This window comes from Sapajus apella, unplaced genomic scaffold (genome assembly GCF_009761245.1).
Source record: "Sapajus apella isolate SASKATOON/1434 unplaced genomic scaffold, GSC_monkey_1.0 scaffold86, whole genome shotgun sequence".
Classification (NCBI taxonomy): domain Eukaryota; kingdom Metazoa; phylum Chordata; class Mammalia; order Primates; family Cebidae; genus Sapajus; species Sapajus apella.
In genome coordinates, this window is record NW_022437026.1 from 2024158 (window position 1) to 2047922 (window position 23765).

General features: G+C 36.5%; 1 protein-coding gene and 1 non-coding gene across 30 annotated transcripts in view; both read left to right on the plus strand.

Annotated features, from left to right (window-relative positions):
* The window catches only part of WNK1 (WNK lysine deficient protein kinase 1), a 146724-nt gene that overhangs the window by 8621 nt on the left and 114338 nt on the right, over positions 1–23765 (plus strand). The gene's annotated exons all lie outside the window — the stretch shown is intronic.
* On the plus strand, positions 8962–9087 carry LOC116534357. The gene has a single exon (XR_004261680.1). It is a non-coding gene; the product is annotated as a U4atac minor spliceosomal RNA (small nuclear RNA).

A 23765-nucleotide genomic window follows, 5' to 3' on the forward strand; every position in this document is an offset into this window, starting at 1 on the left:
AAAAAAAAAAAAAAAATATATATATATATATATATATATATATGTATTTTTTAAAAGAGACAGGATTTTACCATGTTGGCCAGGCTGGTCTTTAACTCCTGACATCATGATCCGCCAGCCTTGACCTCCCAAAGTCCTGGGATTACAGGCGTGAGCCACCTCGCCTGGCCTCTTTTAACATTTTTAATGTGGCTACTAGAAAATTAAATTGCATTTAGCTCACATTGTGTTTCTGTTGACCATTGCCAATTTAGACTATTAAAATCCTATGAAAGTTAATGCTACAATAAGCTTACTACTTCCTTTTAAACAATACCTTAATACCTTTTTTGTGGTTTCTTGTGTTAGTATCCTTTATAAGCCATAATTCTTTGCTGTTATTGAACACAGAAATGTGGGGTTTTAAACTCTTAGTGGTTTGTGATGCTTTTAATACCAGATTATTAAGAAAATTGGAATCCTTATCCTTTATTATCATTTGTTATTTGCCAGCATGTCCAGTAATCAGAAATGATATTTCTTTTTGGCTTTGTTCTTTGAGTACTTTAGTTGTTGCTAAGAGAATATTAAAAGTGTTTACTGTAAATATCTTGAAATATTTGGTAAATATTTTGGTTTATTTCAGATAAGCTGCAGTGTATGTTTGGAATACATTAAATGCATAAACTTACTGCTTTATATTCTTTAGAATTTCTGGCTATTGTGGCTTCTTAAGCTTGTTAATTAATTTAGTGTCCTAATTCATATCTTAATGATACTGAGAAATAGGTTAAATTGGTTTTTGGTATCTGCCTCTTGTTTATGAAAGATAAACTGTTTCTTGTTCAGCTATTAGCATTGAGTTTTTCTAGAATAGTTAAAAATTTTTTGTTTGTTTTTGAAACAGGGTCTTATTCTGTCACCCAGCCTGGTGGAGGGCGGTGTCGTGATTATAGCTCATTGTAGCATTGAATTTTTGGGCTCAAGTGATCTTCCTGCCTCAGTTCCCAAAGTGCTGGAATACAGGCATGAACCATCTTGCCTGGCCAAAATAGTTAAATTCTTTGTGCCTTTACAACAAATAAGGGTGAAAAGATATTTAGTGATAATATAGTTAACTGCTTCATTCTCTACCCCCCGCCCCTGAGATGGAGTCTTACTCTGTCACCCAGGCTGGAGTGCAGTGGCAGGATGTCCATTCACTGCAACCTCTGCCTCCTGGGTTCAGGCAATTCTCCTCACTCATCCTCCTGAGTAGCTGGGATTATAAGGGTGCACCACCACACCCAGCTAACTTTTGTATTTTTAGTAGAAACAGGGTTTTATCATGTTGGCCCAGCTGGTCTCAAACTCCTGACTTCAAGTGATCCCCACAAAGTTCTGGGATTACAGGTGTGAGCCACTATGCCTGGCCTTAGCTACTTAATTCTAATAAGCAGTCTGGCCTTAACTGCTGTATTCTGATAAAGTTGTAATAGTTGAGATGCCAAGACCATGCTTTTCAAACTGTTAATGGTAATTTTTTTAAAATTATTTTTTATTTTTAAGACTGGGTCACACACTGTCACCCAGGCTGGTCTTGAACTCTTGGCTTCAAGCAATCCTCCTGTCTCAGCCTCCCAAAGTATTGGGATTACAGGCTTGAGAAACCCTCTTAGTTTAATGACTACAGAAGCTTACTTTCTTTTTGCACGAGGGCCTTTGATAGTCATTGTTTATGGCTACAAACTAATTTGATTTTGACTAAATTATCTGAATTATAAACTTCATTTATTTCTACCTAAGTTTTTGTAACCATCCTTAAATCATACACAAAAAAGATGCTTTAAAAATTAGTAAAACACTCTCATTATAAAAATTAGGAAATTAGAGGAAGAAAAAGAAAATTAAAAAATCACCTGCAGTCAGTACCTTCATCCAGAGATAAGCATTGTTACTATGTATGACACACTGGTTTCTGTGTGTGTGAACCCTGTTTTCATAGTTGTCAGTGTACCATATGGTGGTACAGTTTGCCTGTTTTACCACATAGCAAAAGCATTTTCCCATTTAAGAATTTTGAAGTTTTTAGATTAAAAAAACAGCAAAATATTTGTACACAGTAATGATAATTGGGGTGGGTGTGTGTATGTATGCCACCATATAGCAATGTAATTTTGTGTATACATATATATGCACACACATAGTTGCATTGCTGTATGGTGGCATAATTTGCCTGATTTACCTTATAGAAAAGCCATTTCCCACATTAAAATTTTGAAGTTATATGTAAAAAGCACTGGAATTCCTATTACTATTTTTTAAATTCTCAGTAAAAGAAAATTAATTAGACTGTTTATCCCACTGATACAAACATTTAGTTAGAACTAAATCTAGTAAATTGATCATTAATACATTTGATCACTCTGAACAGAAGTTTAGACGTCATGGTTGATATATTACAAAGCTAAATTATTAAATTATTTTTTCACTTCCAGCTTTTGTTCAGATATTTGCAAGAAAGTCCACTCACTGCTTCACATATAATTTGGGGTATTGTTAGAACATTATAATGCAGTAGTTTGTTTTTAGAACAGTGGTACTGTTTGGTTCAGAGATTTGTAAAAGCCAAGTGTTAGGGGCTTAAATAACAGTACATTGAAAGTCTTTGAGGAAGTTTAGTTTCATATATTGACTAAGCTGTATAGGGGGAAAAGCCTTAGTGTGCCTTTTCCACTTCCTACCCACTCAAGATAACCTAAGTCAGCTTCCTTTATTTAAACTGTTAAATGTACTCTTGAGCATACCAAAGATATTTTGAAAATATAGGAAATTCTTAATGCATTTAAAGGGAACTACTTCATAATCAGTTTTTTTCCACTACAGAAGTTATATTCAGAGACATCTTAGAAAACAAGGAAAAATAAAAACCACAATAACCCCGCTGAAGTTTCATCACTAAAAGACAATATCTATATATCATTTAGAATGTTTGCCTGTTCCTCCCTCTCATGATGGATTTTAATATTTGTTCACTAAATGCTCATTGTACTCTTAATGTGCTTGAGGCCGTCTTAGGTAGCAAATACAGAAAAAATTCTGCCCTCATGGAACATATGTTCTAGTGGGATCATAGATGTGTGTTTCCAATTTTATATCCTGATAATGTTATAATTCAGTTATAACATAAGAAATAGTGTATTTTTAATAGCTGTTTGATAGTTCCTTATGTGCATATACCATAATTTCCTTCTTTTCCCCACAGTGTTAGGTATTGCTACTTTTTCTGTTATATATATAGTGGGCAAGGGTCTTACTCCACAAGGTTGTAACTATGAAATATATTTCTGTTTTATGAAATCCAAATTTAATCTGTGTTATATGCTTACCAAATTGAGTTGGCCATTATTTTCTTGCACAAATCCCCCTTCCCCTAATCCTTGGAAAGCTTCATACATTCCAGAACTTTATCAGGAAAGGGCTTTCCTCCAGTCTTTCACCTATACTCCTTGCCATTGACATGGCCATTTATGTAAGTCTGGAAGATTTCTTTAAGGCCTTGTTACAGAGAATATTGGGTGATAGGATTTTTTGCATAATTTTCCAAAGGGAAGTTTTTACCATTATTGTCTCTCCATTGTCCTCCCTTCTCCTTGCAATTCAAGAGGAGGATGAATATATTGATCTTGTCTGGATGAATCCTCTAATCCCCTCCTTTCCTCCAGCATCCACCTCTCAAACTCCATTCTCATCGCCTCCCACTTGAGTGTAGTCCAACCAAACTCCTTTCTTTGGGCGTGGACTTTCTCAGACAGAAGCCAGCTGAGGAGATTGACTTCTAATTCCTGGTTCTAAAATAACAGTTTTGAGGCTAGAGACCCACAAAGGCTTGGAGAAGGAGAAGAGAATTTACCTAGTCTTGTGAACAGAGCACCGATCAATACCTCAGATTTCACTGTTTAAAACTATTTTCTTAGGATTAAATTTCAGAAATGGAATTACAAGCATGAGCATTTAAGTATTTTCTATTCATTTTAAGATTGTTTTCCAAAGACATATGTATTTTCAGTGACCCAAGCGAGAGTTCTTATTTTACTCCCCACTTATCAATCCTATTATATTACATATTTCATAAACTATAGTTTATGTCTGTAGGACTTTCCCCCATTTGCTTTGATAATAATAACTAATTGTATTTCTTCTTTTGTCCTTTGGTATATATTTGCTTTCAGGTGCTTTTCTCCCCTAACTAGTTTTCATAAGGTCCTTATATCAAAATGAATTCTTTCATATTTTCTGCAAATATTTTTCAATGCCAAGAATTTAATGTCAGTAGTATAACACTGTTTATAACATCAAATTGGTTAGTCACCTTAATTCTGTTTTTCTTTTTTTCATTTGAGTACAGTGAATCTCGTCTCTGAACTTGCTAGGTGAATTTCTGATTTTTTATCTTCTTGATATTGGTGTTTAAAATTGATTTATCTTCATGGATATATTTATGTTATAGTGTTAAAATCCAAAATTTAATATACAAAAAATAGATTTTAAAAATGTTTATACTAGCTACTTATCAATGTTTAAAATTTTACTTTTGCAGTTACAATAATGGCTATTCCCTTATTTTGTATTTACTAGTAGAGAGTAAGACATTACTATATATAATAAGTGGCATACCAAGTAATCCTCTTTCTTGTAACACAAAAGAGTTCTTAAATCAGTTGTCTTTAAATTTGTCTTGTTATGGCAAGTTGTGTTTTCAATGGCAACTTATTTTAGGGCCTGATGTAAAGTTTAATCAAATTTGGCCTGTAATACCAGCACTTTGGGAGGCCAAGGGCAGAGGATCACTTGAGGTCAAGAATTTGAGACCAGCCTAAGGAACATAGCAAGACCCCATCTCTACAAAAAAAAAAAAAAAAAAAAAAAAAAAATTAACATATTAGCTGGGTAAGGTGGTACATGCCTGGAGTCCTAGCTGTGGTTCAAGGCTGCAGTGAGCTATGATCGTGCCACTGTACGCTAGCCTGAGCAGTAGAGCAATACCCTGTCTCGAAAAAAAATAGTTTGAACTATGTGTATTTGAAGGACTGGTTTTCTCAAAACGGTGAGAAAAGGTTGGCAATTTGATACTATTTATGAACCAGACACTGTGTTTTATATATATTCTTATTTATTTTGTCATATATTCTGTGTCACCTGAAGGGGAGGTATCAGTCCCATTTTACAGGGTGAAGAGACTGAAGTGAAATAATTTGCCGAGCTTATATCCAAACACATAGAAGTCGAGTGGAGCCTAGATCATTCATGTTTCTTTCTTTTTTTTTTGTTTTTTGTTAATTCTTGTTTTAAAAGCTGAACATGCTTCTCTTTGAACTTTATAATTACCTTGTAATGTACATTAAAACTAATAGTTCAGGTTGTCTGTGACCCCGAAGACAATAGAGAGGATCTCATTCTATGGCCCAAACTGGAGTGCAGTGGTAGGATCATGGCTTACTGCAGCTTTGAACTCCTGGGTTCAAGCAATCTTTCTCTTTTCGCCTCCTGAGCAGCTAGGGCTACAGACATGTACCACCATGCCTGGCTACTCAGGAGGCTGAGGCAGGAGAATTGCCTGAACCCAGGAGGCGGAGGTTGCAGTGAGCCGAGATTGCGTCATTGCACTCCAGCCTGGGTAACATGAGTGAAACTCCATCTCAAAAAAAAAATTTTTTTTTTGTAGTGACAGGGTCTGTGTTCCCTGAGCCGGTCTCAAACTCTTGGCCACAAGTGACCCTTCTGCCTCAACCTCCCAAAGTGCTAGGATTACAGGTGTGAGCCACTATGCCTGGCCTTTTTCAGTTTTCAAGCTGCTGTTTGCTATTACATTTTAAAAATGTGAAGTTAAAGTTAGAGCTCAATGTGGTGGGTTTTTTTTGTTTGTTTGCTTTTTGAGATGGAGTCTCGCTCTGTCACCAAGCTGGAGTGCAGTGGTGCCATCTTGGCCCATTGCAGCCTCCGCCTCCCAGGTTCAAGCTATTCTCCTGCCTCAGCTTCCTGAGTAGCTGGGACTACAGGCGCGTGCCACCATACCCAGCTAATTTTTGATTTTTAGTAGAGATGGGGTTTCTCTATGTTGTTCAGGTTGGTCTCAAACTCCCGACCTCAGGTGATCTGCCCGCCTCGGCCTCCCAAAGCACTGGGATTATAGGTATGAGCCACTGCACCCAGCAAATATTTAAAATTTTCATGCCCGTGATTGTTGTTTGATGTTTTAGTTTCAAAGGCATTGAAAACCTCGAAATATATGTAAAATAGTCTTTCTTTGTTTGTTTCTCTTTGAGATGGAGTCTTGCTCTGTCACCCAGGCTGGAGTGCAGTGGTGCAGTCTCAGCTCACTGCAACCTCTGCCTTCTGGGGTCAAGCGATTTTCCTGCCTCAGGCTCCCAAGTATCTGGGATTATAGGCACAGGCCACCACACTTGGCTAATTTTTGTATTTTTAGGAGAGATGGGGTTTCACCTTGTTGGCCAGGCTGATATTGAACTCCTGACCTCAAGTGATCCACCTGCTTCTGCCTCCCAAAGTGCTGGGATTATATGCGTGAGCCACCATACCCGGCCAATAGTCTTTTTTTTTCTTTTTAAAGAAAAGTTTGTAGAAATTGGAAGACGATATCTCTCATGCTAACCCTCATTGTGATTACAGCTTGAGATTGTGAATGACTTATTAAAATATAAAAACTCTAGAGCAAAAATTTTAAATTCTTAGTAATACTGATAATAATAGTTATTAACACAGGTATGACCTCTCTCTGATGTTCTTTCTGGTGAACTCCACGGAGTCACAGGAAGCTTCAGGAAATTCAAAATCCATACCTGGGAATCTTGGAACTCGGAGGAATAAACATTTCAAGGGGAGTAAACAATAATGGGGAATATTATTTGGGAAATGAGAAATTAGGAATTTTACTGTTCTAAAATGTAAAACGGATGAAGTCTGGATTTTGTTTTGTTTTTATGAAGTTCAGTGGGAAAGCATTCTCTTCTGTTAAAATTGCCACTAATTATATGTTTTTTTTCTAAATCATATTGTCTACTCTTCTCCAAAAGAGTTGAAGAATGTACTCATTTTCATAACATTTTATAAAAATGAGTGAGTAAATTTTTGGCAATTATTTTATTTGACATGTGAATGGTATTTGCTTTTAGATTTAGAATTCTCTGTTGGAAAAGTAATTTAGGTTATCTTGCTGTGAATATAATATTAAAATGCATCGACACACTATAGATTCTCTTTCTTTTTTTTTTTTTTTTTTTTTTTGAGACATAGTCTTGCTTTGTTGTCACCCAGGCTAGAGTGCAGTGGCACTATCTAGGCTCACTGCAAACCTCCACCTCCCAGGTTCAAGCAATTCTTCTGCCTCAGTCTCCTGAGTAGCTGGGATTACAGGTGTGCACCACTCCACCTGGATCATCTTTGTATTTTTAGTAGAGACGGGGTTTTGCCATGTTGGCCAGGCTGGTCTTGAACTCCTGACTTCAAGTGATCCACCCGCCTTAGCCTCCCAAAGTGCTGAGATTACAGGTGTGAACCACTGTGCCTGGCTCCTTTCCCTTAATTTTCTGAAATAAAAATTCACATACAGCCATGTGAATTGACTGGACTGTCGAATTAAAATAGTGGATTTTTTTGGTCTTTATACTGCAAGTTTGAGAAATAAAAATAAGGCATTTTCTCTGTGGATGCAAAGGACCCTGTACTTGACTCAGCTTCCTTTTTCTCTTGCCTGCATCTTTTATGTGCTTCACCAGCTTGGCTAATCATAATAAGGCTCAGTATCTCTGCCATTCCTAGTGTTTTGCAATTTTTTTAAATTTGGAATTTTGTGGATAGTCATTAACAGAATTGCTTAATAGGGAATCATGTTGTTTTCTTTATGGAAATAATTTGAGGCACCTTTTTTTGGGTTCTTTGAAAGTAATATTATGAGTTTATTATGGATATTAGGAAAGAGGATGTAGAAATAAACCTTTGCTTACAGTATGAAGCTGTGATAACCTGCCCCATCTTTGTCAAATTCAGTTTTAACTTCTGTCCTTAACTTGTTTCTCCCCTTACCGACTCAGTTGTCAGTAAAGATTTATTTATCAGGAGATGGGAATGGAGTATTTTGGATATACTTCAAGTTTTGAATGATACCTCTTAGAATACATATGATGTTTTAATAGTGAGGTATGCTAATCACAAAATGTGCTCTGATTTAACTTGATTTTGTAGTACTTTGCTTCTAAGTTTAGACACATTATAGAAATTCACGAAAATTTCAGTCATATTTATGGCCTCGGTTATGCATTCCCAAAGGAAGTCAGTTGCATTCCTAAATGTAGTGTGTTGCATGCACTACTGAGCATAATGGGAAAAGAAAAGTGCTATAAAAAGCTAAGTACCAAGTCACTAGCTAGAAAAAGGTTTTAATGGGAGAGCTGGCATGGTCATTAATCTGGTAGAATAGTATTTGAGGAAATAGTTGCATGTGTTAAGCTGCAGTTTCTTTTGGTTATTGAAAACCAAATAGGAAATTCTTAATTAATACTTACATGCTTTCTGCAGCTTAATTTGAGAATTAGAGTGGGAGACTTAGTTCTAATGCAAACTATAGAAGAATGACCTTGGGTAAGTTTGTTGTCTGATTAGTAAAGTGAGTGGTAGAGTTGGATAATCCAGTCAGCTTTAGGCCCATGCCTTAAATATGCTTCTTATGCTCTGACAGTCAAAAAGGATTTTTACCTTGGTACAGTCTGATTCCTGCAACACTCCTCCAATTACTGAATATGTAATAGTTTGCTATAGATAGACTACTTTGCAGTGGCTTTCAAACCTTTTTGAGACCCATTCTAGGAACATTTACATTGTGACCCAGTATATGTGCACACAAAAAAATGAAAGTTTCACAGAATAGCTTCCTTACTATCAATGAGCTGTTTTTTATTTCCTTAACAGCAACAACAAAAACTGTTAACCATCCTTTTCTTGGGGTTGTACTACTGTCCAGTGAGTACATAGTGAGGGCAGTACTGCTAACTCCTACACAATATGCCTCCATCATCTAGAACTTTGCTTTACTTTGGTACAATTTTTGGAAAAATGAAAAACTGCTTTTCCACAGGGGGGAAAAACTGTTTATTGTCCACTCTTTGAAAAACATTGTATTTAGAGTATAAACTTGAAGTTAGATCCTTTTAACCACTTAATTAAATCAGACGGTAAGTTATTGAGAGCTATTTGCCACAAAATGAAAAGACAGTGGCTATATTAATTTTAGCTCTTGTCATTGTTCATTAATAATAAGCTCTGAATGCTGTATTCCTTCTTAGAAAGGAACAAATGATTATGATTTTGTATAACAGCTGAAGTTAGGTGCATGTAAAGTTTTATAATTGCTGATCTTCAATGTAGATAATTAAATGATGTTTTATTTTTGCTTTTTATTTAGTCTCTTATTGATAGGCACAATATTGTAGCTATAACACAAACCAATGGCACTAAAAATCTTCAGAACCTTTTTGGATTTGAGTTTTTGAAAGATATTTTGTGGAGACTACAGATTTAATTTTAAAGTATAAATGTGCTCTTATTTTAAATAAATGGGCTTTATGCTTTGTGTTCTAATAATCGAGATAACTCTTGTTTTTTTGAGAACTTAAAATTCCCAGTCTTCTCTAGTTCTGTCATATTTCTTTGTTCCCCCTCCCTAGTAGTTGAGTTCTCATAGGATTTGTGTCTTATTTTTAAAATCTAATGATTAAAATGAAGTTTTCTGGCAATATTAATATTTTTGTAAATCTGGATATCCTACTCACTTAACTTCTAAGCCTTTTTCTACATCTGAAAATGACAGTTTTGTGTACTTGGCTGGATTATTTTAAATAACAACAAAAAATGTGGAAGACAGTACAGTTTGAAGTTTTATATATTTTATTTTTTAAATTTTTATTTATTTATTTTTTTGAGATGGAGTTTTGCTGCCCAGGCTGGAGTCCAGTGGTGGTGTTTCAGCTCACTGCAACCTCTACCTCCTGGGTTCAAGCAATTCTGCCTCAGCCTCCTTAGTAGTTGGGCTTATAGGCATGTGCCACCATGCCCGGCTAATTTTGTATTTTTAGTAGAGACGGGTTTCTCCATGTTGGTCAGGCTGGTCTCTAATTCCCAGCCTCATGTGATCCACTGGCCTCAGCTTCCCAAAGTGCTGGGATTATAGGTGTAAGCTATTGTGCCTGGCCTGAAGTTTTGTATAATTTAAATCACTGTCATAGACTGACTTTGGAAAGTAACTACTGAGATTTTTGGTCTAAAGCGACCCTGAAAGTTCATGACCTAATTATAATTTCAGTAGGCCTGAATGTGAATGTTGCATTTTGAGAGAAAATAGTGTAGAAGTAGTTACATTGCTGGCTGACCGATATAGCAAGTCCATAACATGCCACTTAGTTGTTCTGTAGTACATCTTATTTAGTTCTCTCAGTAACTACATAGTATGTTGTTATTCCTATTTTATAGTTGAGAAAACCGAGGGAACTATTTGATAGAATAATGTTTCTGAAATCAGAGATCCAGTCTTAGAAGGCTTAGTTGAATAACACTGGATATATCTGGTGTTCCTAAGTCTGTGAAATTAATGAGAAATTTGAAATGTAATTGAAATCCAAGGATAAAGTTGTTGTAAGAGACTCCATCTTAAGTGTATCTCTGATAGGTTAAGTAGATTTCTATAAAAAGTCCTATTTCAGCACTATTCAATAGAAACATAATGGGTATCTCATATGTAGTTTAAATTTTCTTTTCTTTTCTTTTCTTTTTTTTTTGAGACAGAGTCTTGCTCTGTCACCCAGGCTGAAGTGCACTGGCACAATCTCTGCTCACTGCAACCTCCACCTCCCAGGTTTAAGCGATTCTTCTGCCTTAGCCTCCCAAGCAGCTAGGGGTACAGGCATGCACCACCATGCCTGGCTGATTTTTGTATTTTTATAGAGACAGGGTTTTACCATGTTGGCCGAGTTGGTCTCAAACCCCTGACCTCAAGTGATCTGCCTGCCTTGGCCTCCCAAAGTGCTGGGATTACAGACGTGAGCCACTGTGCCCAACCTAGCTTAAATTTTCTAGTAGCCACATTTAAAAAAACAGGTGGAATTAATTTGATAATATATTTCATATAATCCGCTATATCTAAACATTGTTTCTTTTTTTTTCTGAGGCAGGGTCTTGCTCTGTCACCCAGACTGGAGTGCAGTAAGTGGTACTGCATGACTCACTGCAGCTTTTAACTGCTGGGCTTAAGCAATCCTCTGGCCTCAGCCTTCCAAGTAGCTGGGACTACAAGCATGTGCCACCACACCCTGCTAATATTTAAATGTTTTTGTAGAGATGGGGGTCTCACTATGTTACCCATGCTCGTCTTGAACTCCTGGCCTCAAGTGATCCTCCTGCCTCGGCCTGCCAAAGTGCTAGGATTATTAACGTGAGCCACTGTGCCTGACCTAAACATCATTTCAGCGTATAATCAGTGTAAAAATTATAAAAATATTATATATTTTCTATTACATCTTAAAAATCTGTTGTGTGTTTTATGCTTAACGTATCTCAGTTCACACCAGCAACATTTCAGTGAAGTAGTCAGTAACCATACTTGGGGCCGGGCATGGTGACACATAAATTCCTATAATCCCAGCACTTTGGGAGGCCAAGGTGGGAGGATTGCTTGAGCCCAGGAGTTTGAGACCGGGCTAGGCAACAAACCGAGATGCCGTCTCCACCAAAAACACATACAAAATTATCCAGGCACAGTGGCATGTGCCTATAGTCTCAGCTAGTTGAGCTGCTGAGACCACAGTGAGCTATGATTGTGCCACTGTACTCCACACTGGGCATCAGAGATTCTCATCTCTAAAGAAATTGTATTTATTTATTTATTTAAAGCCCAGATGTGTGAATCTTGAAGGAATTTTTTTTTTAAGTTTTTGTTTTGTTTTGTTTTGTTTTGAGATGGAGTCTTGCTGTGTCGCCCGGGCTGGAGTACAGTGGTGCAGTCTCAGCTCACTGCAGCCTCTGCCCCGCTGGGTTCCAGTGACTCTCCTGCTTCAGCCTCCTAGGTTACTGGGATTACAGGCACTTGCCACTACTACCAGTTAATTTTTGCATTTTTATTAGAGACAGGGTTTCGCCGTGTTGGCCAGGCTGGACCTGAACTCCTGACCTCAGGTGATCTGCCTGCCTTGGCCTCCCAAAATCTGGGATTATAGGCATAAGCCACCACGCCTGGCCCAAGGAATTTTTTTACATTTAATCATAGCCAAAAGGCTGAGAAGCAATAGGATTTTTTTTTTTTTAATTGGCTACTATTACTGGACAGCTCAATTTCTGAATGCCAAGTACCTTTTGGTAAACTGTTCTTCAGCAACCTTTCCCTACCATCTCAAGAAGTTGGTGATAAAAATTATCAATAGTGAATTATCAGTAGTTGCTGGCATAGATGATCTGTTTCTGAGTTCTCTTCCCCAGTTACAAGTTGCAGAAAATGTATTCATTGTAAAAGTTTTTATTATAAAAGTATTAATAGTTACTCATTATACAGAGTTTGAAAAATCCAGAAATAGAAAAATTACCTATGTTTCCACCATCTAAAAACAGTACTGGCAACATTTTAGTGAATTTTCACCTGGTTTATTGTCTGCCTAGATTTTTCTTACAGTTTTTAAATTTTTACCTTTCATGTGATTGTGTCTTATAATGTATGTTAGCATTTAATATGAATACTTTTGTTGGCATTTCTTGTTTTTATTTTTAAAAATAGCATTTAGGTATAATTGACATAAAAATGCCCATATTGTAAAAGTACAAATTTAATAAGTTTTGACACACACCCACACCCACCCATGAAACCATTACCACAGTCAAGATATTTATTACTATTTTCCTGAAGTCTTTGCTCCTAGTTGTGTACATCTCCTGTCACTACATTAAAACTTTCAGATGTTCTTCTTTTTTGGAGATAACCTCTCTCAAACTTCTAAACTTCACCAATTTGTACTGGTTGCATTCTAGGTTGATGATCAGGTCGGGGATCTTCCTTCATTCTCATTTTTGAGATTCTTCTTATATCTAGCTGATTTTTTATCCTGCTTCCAGAATCCCATTTCTTTCTCTTTCTTGGTCTCCTCATTTGTGAAAGTATAACTTCATAACTCTTTGAGAAAGATCATTTGGGAGATAACTATATTTTTGAGACCTTGCATGTCTGAAAATATCTTTATTCATTTTCCTTTGCCTCACGTCTTTAATAGGTAGTTTGGATCACATTGGAAATAATTTATTTCAGAATTTTAAAGGCATTTATTCTGTTTTCTTCTAGCTGCCGGTATTGCTGTTAAAGTTTGTGGCCAGTAGGATTCTCTGTTTCCTGTAACCTATTTTTTCCCCTCTGGAAGTTTTTAGGCTTTTTTTTTTTTGTCTTGTCCTCAGTGTTTTAAAATTTCAGCAATGTGCCTTGGTATGGGTCTCTTTTTCCCATTGTGGCTTTTTGTCTAGAAACTCACTGGCCATCAATTCTGAAAACTTACCTTCTACTCATTTCATTTCTTGCCCTCTGTTTTTTATGTTGCCCCTTCTAGAACTCCTGTTACATATATGTTAGTTCTCTCAGATGAATGATCTAATATTCGTATCATTTTTCCCCCCCAAAGACAGAGTCTTGCTCCGTTGCCTAGAGCCAGAGTGCAATGGCATGATCTCGGCTCACTGCAACCTCTGTCTCCTGGGTTCAAGCAATTCTCCTGCCTCAGCCTCCCAAGTAGCTGGGATTACAGGCATGTGCCACCATGCTCTAAGTCTAATTTTTGTTTTTATTATTATTATTTTTTGAGATAGAATTTCACTCTTGTCACCCAGGCTGGAGTGCAGTGGTGTGATCTCAGCTCACTGCAACCTCTGCCTCCCGGATTGAAGTGATTCTCCTACCTCAGCCTCCCAAGTAGCTGGTATTACAGGCATGGGCCACCACACCCGGCTAATTTTGTATTTTTAATAGAGATGGGGTTTCTCCATGTTGGTCAGGCTAGCCTCGAACTCCTGACATCAGGTGATCCACCTGCCTTGGCCTCCCAAAGCGCTGGGATTACAGGCATGAGCCACCATGCCCAGCCTAATTTTTGTATTTTTAGAAGAGATGGGGTTTCATCATGTTGGCCAGACTGGTCTCAACTCCTGACCTCATGATCCGCCTGCCTTGGCCTCCCAAAGTGTTGGGATTACAGGTGTAAGCCACGGCGCCCAGCCTATCCATATCTTTTTCTCCTTTTTTTCATATTATTTTTTGGTTTTGTTTTCTATGAGATTTCGTCATGGAAAGACATTGCTTGATCATATACTATTGAGTTTCATTTTATATTTTTAACTTCCAAGAGATTTTTTTTTTTCTTTTTTAGTAGCCTCTTGTTTATGTATACATTTTCTGTTTTTAGAGGGTTTTTTCCTTCTTGAAGTTTTCACTTCCTTTTATAGCTTCTACTTTTCCTTTTTTTCTAAGATGGGATCTTGCTCTGTTGCCCAGTATAGTACAGTGTTGTGATCATGGCTCATCACAACTAGTTCACTGGAACTCCTAGGCTAGGAGTTCACTGGAGCCTAGAAGTTCCAGTAACTTTATTATTTAAAACACCATACATTAGACTATAAATAAAAAGTTTCAATAAAATATCTAAAGTAGAAATCACATAAAGCATAAGCTGTACTTTGGCATGTAAAACCAGGGATTTAAGTAGTGTAAACTAGAAATCACATAAAGCATAAGCTATACTTCGGGATATAAAACTAGGGATCTGAATAGTGCCCAGCTAATTTTTTTTTTTTTTTTTTTTTTTTTTAGTTTTTTGTAGAGATGAGGTCTTGCTATGTTGCCCAAGCCAGTTTCAAACTCCTGGGCTCAAGCAATTCTTCTACCTCAACCTCCTAAAGTGCTGGGATTATAGGCATGAGTTACCACATGACCCTGATTTTTCCAGGTTACTTTTTTCTGGTTGTTATTTATTATTGATTTTAGTTGCTTTTATTACTAGCTTCCCATGTAGATTGGATACTCTTTAATTTTAAAGGCTTTATTCAAGTAATCCCATGAGCCTTGGTTGTCTGCTTTTATTTGAGTTGGACATTGAAAACTGGTAAGTACAGTGGATGGGTTTGTTGATTGTGGGGCTCAGTATAATCTGACCGTGCTGTTCTAGCATCTTAGGAAATGCAGATGTTGGGATCTTTAGATCTTTTCATTTACGCTACTCAGATTCCTAGTTTCATATGACAAAGTATAACTTATGCTTTATGTGATTCCTACTTTAGAGATTTTATTAAAACTTTTTATTTATAGTCTATGGTGTTTTAAAAGTTCTATGTTTATTTGAAAATAGTATATTCTGTTTATTAAGGGAAAATATTCTGTATTTGTTAATTGTATTGCTTAAATCGCATATATTTTTGCTGCCTTAGACTACTTGATTAGCTTATATTTGATTGTGTCAGCCCTACATAATAATTGTGGATTTGTCCATTTCTGTTTATATTTCTAATGGTTTTTATGTTATCTATTCATAGCTTTATACTTAGGCTGGGTTAAGCCTAAGTATATAGGCTTAACCTATATATGAACGTTATATACCTAAATAATTGTACTTTTTATCAATATAAAATATGCAATGTTTTAAAAATAATTCTCTTTGCTTAACACATTCCCTTTTTATATTAATACTGTCATTTTTTCACATTTGTCTTAACTTGTTTCTATATCTTCCTTTTTTTGGGAGATGGAGTTTCACTCTTGTTGCTCAGGCTGGAGTGCAATGATGCAATCTCAGCTCACTACAACTTCTGCTTCCTGGGTTCAAGCGATTCTTCTGCCTGACCCTCCTAAGTAGCAGAGATTACAGGCTCCCGCCACCACGCCCAGCTGATTTTTATATTTTAGTAGAGACTGGGTTTCACCATGTTAGGCTGGTCTTGAACTCCTGACCTCAGGTGATCCACCCACCTCGGCCTCCAAAAGTGCTGGGATTACAGGTGTGAGCCATTGCACCTGGCCGTGTAATCTTCCTTTTTATGTCATTTTAATTTTGATGTGTTTCTTATAAATAAACAATGTTTAGCTAGTCTTTTCTTTAAAGCCTGTTACACAGGTTTCTTGTAATAGAGAACTTTAACATATTTACATTTATAGTAATAATTGATATGTTTGGAGTTGATCTTCTTCTTGCTTTCTATGTATTTTATCTCTGCCTTTCCTTTCTTAGAGAGATTTATTTTCTTTGCATTTTGCACCTGATAGTCTATATTTTATGTAATTTTCATTATTAATTTTTAAACACCTAACATATTAGATTTTAAATCTGTGTTGAAACCTAACATTTTAGTACTAGTTACTAGTTTTCTGCTTTTTAAAAATAACATCATTTCTCTGCTTTCATAGGTGGTATCATGGAATGGCAAAGCACAGACTCTGGAACAAGGCAGCTTGTGTTTACATCTTGGCTTGGCTTTGCCACTTTTTGATTGTAATCCTCTTGTGCCTCTATTTCTTTTTATTTTTCTTTTTTCTTTTTTTTGTTAAAGTAGAGACAGGGTCTCACTGTTGCTGATCTGGAACTCCTGGGCTCAAGTGTTCCTCCTGCCTCAGCCTCCCAAGGTGCTAGGATTTCAGGCATGAGCCACCAAGCCCAACCTCATTTCTCCATCCTTAAAGAGAAGATATTAATAGTACCTACTTCACAGAGATGATGTTGAGTTTAAATGTGTTAGTGTATGTAAAGCACCAGAATAGGGTGTGGAAGTCAGTAAATGTTAGCTATTGTTATTCAGTGTCAGTTATTAACAGAAGCTTGAAACAACATTATTAGCATAGTTTTTGTGGGTTGCTGTGTTTAATGCTTGCCTGGGTCTTAACCCGTACCAGCTTTCTGTGTATTTAAAAAGCATCTATCTTTTGTGTAAGTTGGTTTTCATTATTCTTACACACTTTAATGTATTTAGGCTACTCTGTTGTAAAGACTTCTGTCTTCTGCTGGGCCAAGGACCTCTGCATTTCCACTCTTTCTCCATCTCAGAACAGGTATAACAAAAAAATGTTAAAAACCTGGATGTTGTCATGGATATCCGGATGCTTTAGTTACATTGCGCGCGTGTGCGCACGTGTGTGTGTAATTTTAGTGTGAAAAATGGTATCAGGTTTCTTCAAGGCAACAAAACCATTAGGAGATTTTGTATATAACAGATAGATACTATATTTCATTTCAAGGAATTGACTTACTTGGTTGTTGGGGCTGGCAAGTCTGAAATTTGTCTTCTGGTTGAGCTGGCCATTGGATTGGGAACTCTAGGACAGCAGCTGATACTTCAGTCTTTAGCTAGGATTTCTCAGGAAATCTCAGTTTACTGCTTTGTAAGTGATTAGATGAGACCCACTCACATAATTGAAGGTAGTCTTCTTTACATAAAGTCAGCTGATTGTAGGTTCAACCACATCTACAAAAATGCCTTTATAGCAACACCTAGATTAGTGTTTGATAGACTGAGTACTGTAGCAAAATTGAAAACATAAAACTAACCATCATAGATGGGTATATTGTTTCATGATAGATTGTCCTTCACATCAACTTCTTGAAATTAAAAAAAGCTACTATGTGTAATACTATATGGAAATTAAACACTGCCCAGATTTTTAGTAAAATATAATTTATAGTTATACTCTGCTAACATGAGATCAACTTATGCACTAATGGTTCATATTTCTAAAAGTTTGTGAGTTGTTTGTTGACTTAAGTGAAAAAGGCCTGTAATGCCAGTACTGGAAATGATTGTTGCCAGAATCACCAGCAAAAGCTGATACCCAGGCAGTATATCTGAAATATATTACATATGGAAGACATACTAAAAAATGAAAGTGAGCAATGTCAAACACTGTACATTTATTTGGTGCTAGTAATGTTAATAGTTTAGACTTTAACCTTTGCTTATAACGGTTTTTGTGGGAAAGTTTATTAGTTGATTCTCAAATATGAAGGCCACATGCTTCCTTCAGTTGAGGCATAATAATGAAAGAACATACTGAGGCTACATTACATTTTTATTGATGAAATCAGGAGTAAATGAAAGGGTAGAAACTAGAACAGATGTAGATTGGGAAGTAGAAAGATGAGATTCTTAGCCCATAATTTTGAGAGAAAGTCGTTTTTTGTTGATGGCACCAACAGAGCTTCTGATTTATGTTAAAGAATCATAAATTTGGTAGAAGTTATAGTCTCAAGTACAAAACCCTATTGATTTTCCATTCTAGCTCTTCGGTGGGAAGCATAACACTGTACTATATATAGGTAGATAAGATTAAAGTAAAAGACATAGAATTCTTTGCTGTTAAAATAAAAGAATAACTTTCACTTAGTGTAGTGTGGTACTGTACTAATAAATGGTACACCCCGCTAGTGATAAAATTTAGATTTTTGTCCCCAGTTCTATTTCCTGTATACCTGTATTATTAGTCCTTTGTTCTTTGTTCAGTGTCCCAGTAGAAACTGTAGTTATCCTTTTTTTTTTTTTTTTTTTGATACAGTCTCGCTCTGTCACTCAGACTGGAATGCAGTGATACACACCATAGCTTTGAACTCCTGGGCTCAAGCAGTCCTCCCATTGAATAGCTGGGACTTCAGGTGTGTGCCACCATACGCCTGGCCAATTTTTTAAAAAAACGTTTCTAGGCTGGGCACAGTGGCTCATGCCTGTAATCCCAGCACTTTGGGAAGCTCAGGCAAGTGGATCACGAGGTCAGGAGTTTAAGACCAGCCTGGCCAACATGGTGAAACCTCCTCTCTACTAAAAATACAAAAATTAGCTGGGCGTGTTGGTGGGTGCCTGTAATCCCAGCTACTCGGGAGACTGAGGCAGAAGAATCGCTTTAACCTGCAAGGCAGAGGTTGCAGTGAGGTGAGATCGCGCCATTGCACTCCAACTTGGGTGACAGAGCAAGACTTGGTTTCACAACAAAACAAAATAAAAAACATTTCTAGAGATACGGTCTCACTTTGTTGCCCAGACTGGTCTTGAACTTCTGACTTAACTTAAGTCTTTTTCAGTCATCCAGCATTTTTTAGCCTCAACTCCTCTTCCCACCATTCACACATACATTAGCACAGTTATTCAAGGAGCATGTATTTAGGATGTATACTCTGATTTTAGATACTGCAAGGATCCAGAGGCTATTTTCTGCCTTTGAGTTGCAAATAATCTTTGTTAAAGTGGAGTGAGAAAAGTTCAGTGTTAGAAATATTTTCTGTGATATTTATCTTAAGTATCTTCAGAAAGCACAGAGTTTTTAGGATATTTTTATAATTTTTCATAGACAGTAAGGCAGTGCCAGACAGATTGATTCAGTTATGTCATCAAACGTCTCTCTGCCAGTCTCGGCATGTATTTCAGATTAATGCCCCTTATGTTCCTATTTTCAGCCATCACATGCATCCTGGACAGCATTCAGCAGCAGAAGAAGCAGTTTCTTTTATAGTGACTCATATCTCACTGGTCAGAGTTATGGGTCACATGCCCATGTCTAGATCAAGTACTGGAAATGGAACTTCCATGATTGGGTTTGGCCAATTATGACTTTCTTGATTGGAGGTGGGGTCTGCTTTTCTTCTAGTACAGGATAGATACTTAAACCAAATAAGGGATTACAGTTAGCAAGGAAGAGGGGGTTTGGGAATGACCGGTAGTAGACTGCCGACAGTGCCTGCTACTTAACTCAGTCTTGGAGTTAAGTGGGGTGGTAAGTTAAGCAGGGAGATAGGGAGGTAAGATGCTCAACACAGTCTAGCAGGTTGGGGCTATAGTAGAATAGAAGGAAGCAACTTTTTGGAGAAAGTGATTTCTTTTTATTTTTTCATGTTTTTTATTTTTTATTAATTAAAAATTTTTTTTTTACTTAGAGATGGAGTCTTGCTATGTTGACCAAGCTGGTTTCAAACTCCTGACCTCAAGCCATCCTGTCATTTCGGCCTCCCAAAATGGTGGGATTACTGGCATGAGTCACCGTGTGCCTAGCCTGGAGAAATGGAGATTATTAGGGAGAAAGATTTTTCCTTATCCTTCTGAGCCCTTTAGTTGTCTTGCTTGCTTGCTTGCTTGCTTGCTTGATTTTTTGAGACGGAGTTTTGCTCCTCTTGCCCAGGTTGTCGTGCAGTGGTGCGATCTCGGCTCACTGCAACCTCCGCCTGCCAGGTTCTCTCAAGTAGCTGGGATTACAGGCATGAGCCACTATGTCCGGCTAATTTTGTATTTTTAGTAGAGATGGGGTTTCTCCATGTTGGTCAAGCTGGTCTGGAACTCCTTAGCTCAAATGATCCACTTGCCTCTGCCTCCCAAAATGCTGGGATTACAGGCCTGAGCCACTTCACCCAACTGGGCTGCTTGTTTTGATTCTTAAGAATAGTGAACATACTTAACAATTCCCAAGGAATCTGTCTTGACCTGTGTATGTTTGTGTAAAAGCTACATTGTGGACTTTTTGAAAAAGAACACATAATAACCTGTTTAGTTGAATGCAACATGCTCTGTGAGATTAAGGGCTTATGAAAAACTGCTAATCACAGTTAATTTTAAAAAGACAAAAATCTTTTGATGTCTCATATCTTAGTGTTATTATGAGTTAGTAGCCTATTATTTTGTTTAGTGTTTACTCTGTCTTACCTTTCTTTTTTCTTTCCTTCCTTTCCTTTCCTTTCTTTCTTTTTCTTTTTGAAGGGAACTTAAGTACATCTTTTGGTTCTTTCTGCCTGATCGCTTCTTCTTAATTTTAGAGATGAAGATATGGAAGTCCAAAAAGGATTTACTTGATCATTTGACTAGGAAAGCCAGGTTTAGCCAGGTCTTCTAGGGAAATGAATTATAGCTATAGTGAAAAAATAAGGGGAATGTGCTATTTTTAGATTCTAGAGACAATTCTCTGAAGATCTTCTAAACTCAAGACAGCTTGATATTTGAAAAAAGGGATATAAAACTTTTTTTTAAGGGTTGGCAAATTGTAGTAAATATTGTGGATGTCATAGTACCAAAATATATAGTAATTAAGTAACATAATTAGAATAAAAATCTGGAAATGTCAGTAATAGAATTTTACTGTTTCCCATGCCACGCGCGCGCGCGCACACACACACACACACACACACACACACACACACTCTCTCACACACTTAAAATTATGAACATATAATAAAGGACTTTCTTATTAACTAAGAGAAAAAGAGATAATTACTACATGAATAGAGAGGCCTATCTGGAAATTTTCATGTATATGCACAAGATTTCAGTGATAACAGAGTGCTGTTATAAATAATAGTCATAAAGTGCAGTTATAAATTATATAATGTATGTGAAATTTTTTTTTTGTACAGCATGGTTCTTAATTTATCTGAAATATAGAACTGCGCTTTTCTTGAGAAGAGAATGGTAATTCTCTCAAGCTTATACTTGACCCAAAAGGTTCTTCAAGACAGCTTTTTTTTTAAAAATTACATTTCTTATTACATTTCATATCTAGCCTGCCACCCTAAGATGGAAAGCCATTTTAGTTCATCAGGTATTTATTAATGATTTCACTTTGTGAAAGATACTGAAGAGGGCAGATAAAATTGTCGTTTACGGCTACCTACTACAGGATATTGTGTTTAAAATATATGACGTTAATATAATTGATGCCCTTTCTTGATAATTTTTTTTATCTCTAATCTTAAATTGGGAGAGGATTTTTCTTCTTAGCCTTTTTATTTTTATACATATGGTGATCCAAGAGCCATGTATTAGCTCAGGTTTAGAACACATCATAATGCCACTGCCTTCACTTCCAGGCTCCAATTGGAAATAGCAGTTTTATTCTACGCAGGCCCTATCAGAGAGTACATAACAGAGGAGGGGAATTACAGAATTTTCCAGTACACCAAACTGCTGGTAGGCCTTAATACAGGAACTTTTAAATTATCTTGGTTATACCTAAACATTGCTACTCCCCTACCCTACCCTACTCTCACAGAAGTGAGAGAGCTTGTCAAGGCAAAGTTTTTTGAAGGAAGAAGTTGGCCATATGAAATGGAAGAGGGAAAAAATGTATATTGTAAGCTGAGGAAAAGCATAGGTCTAAAGGTGAAAGAGAGCTTGGCACAGAACTACAGTAGTATATGTATTAGTTCTGATTAATAAATGTTTCTATTTTTGTGATAGTTTTTTTTTTTTTTTTTTTTTTTTTTTTTTTTTAAGATGGAGTCTTGCTCTGTCACTTAGGCTGGAGTGCAGTGGTATAATCTTGGCTCTCACTCCAAGATTACAGTGAGCCAAGATTACACCACTGCACTCTGGCTTCAAGTGATTCTCCCTGCCTCAGCCTCCCAAGCAGCTGGGAATACAGGCACATGCCACCTAATACAGGCTAAGTTTTTGGATTTTTAATAGAGATGGTCTTTTACCATGTTGGCCAGGCTGGTCTGGAACTCCTTACCTCGTGATCCACCTGCCTCAGCCTCCCAAAGTAATGGGATTACAGGTGTGAGCCATTGCGCCCAGCCAATACTTTTATTCTTGTAAGGAAAAAAACTTACAAAGAGGAATATATTTACATTGTTTTTGTTTAGAGGAATAGATTTACATTGTTTTGTTTAAGAGTAAAGCCATATAAAAAATTTACAGAAGAATCTGAAAGTTCCTTCTTGACCCTAACCTCCTTTACACGTTTGCCCAGAGGCAACCATATATTTGTATGTGTTTCCAATTTTTCATGCTTTTACACAAATATATGCTGACATTTAAAAAAAATTATGTAAACATATTCTATGATTTTTTTTTTCCCTTTAACTCTAATTTATGGAGTTCTTATTAGGTCTAGTGCACGTAGGACAAGAGACACAACTTTGATTTAAATACCTTTAAGCTTCTGTTTTCTTCATGTGTAAAATGAGGGTAATGGCATATATCTTTTGGCGTTATTACAAGGTTTGAATGAGACTACATATGGACTCTTAAGTGCGGCAACTAAGTGTGGGTAAACTAACATACAGTAGCTGGTATTATTAATAAGCTTCTATCAACATTCCAACATACTTCTAAACCTTCTAAACCGTCCAACATACTTCTATATGATCCTCCTCTACCTAAGAAATAAACTTAAAGCAATAGAGCACAATCAGCCAGCCATTTAAATTTAGAGAGTAACATCTTCATGTGGCCTAGTAAAAATTACTGTTAACAAATAATAGGCTTTTTATGATGAATGAGTCAGACCATTTTCTCTGTGGTTTTTAGAATCATTGAGATACCTAATTCTTAGCTGTTGTATGGATGAACTTTGTAAAGTAGAGCTTACCAAAGTTGGATGACTAGAAAAGTCTGTAAAGTTAAAAAGGAGAAAACGTGTTGTTTCTCCTAATTGATGTACATTAAAACAAGGAGACCACCTAAAGAGCTAAATAGTACATTTAGGTAAAAAACTAATGATAGTATTTCTTTTTTCAATGGGTAGTAAACATTGGAAACAATTATTCCAAATAGAGAGGTTAATAACAGTTTTCAAAAGGATCAGGATAATAGAGATTTATATTAGGTGACAGTATGGTTTTAGAACTTTCTCTCCTACTTTTTCCTAAATGAAGTGGGCCATTCCCCCCCCCATATACTCTCTCTCTCTCTCTCTCTCTATATATGTGTGTAAATATTATATATATATATATATATATATTTTATTTATTAGATTGACA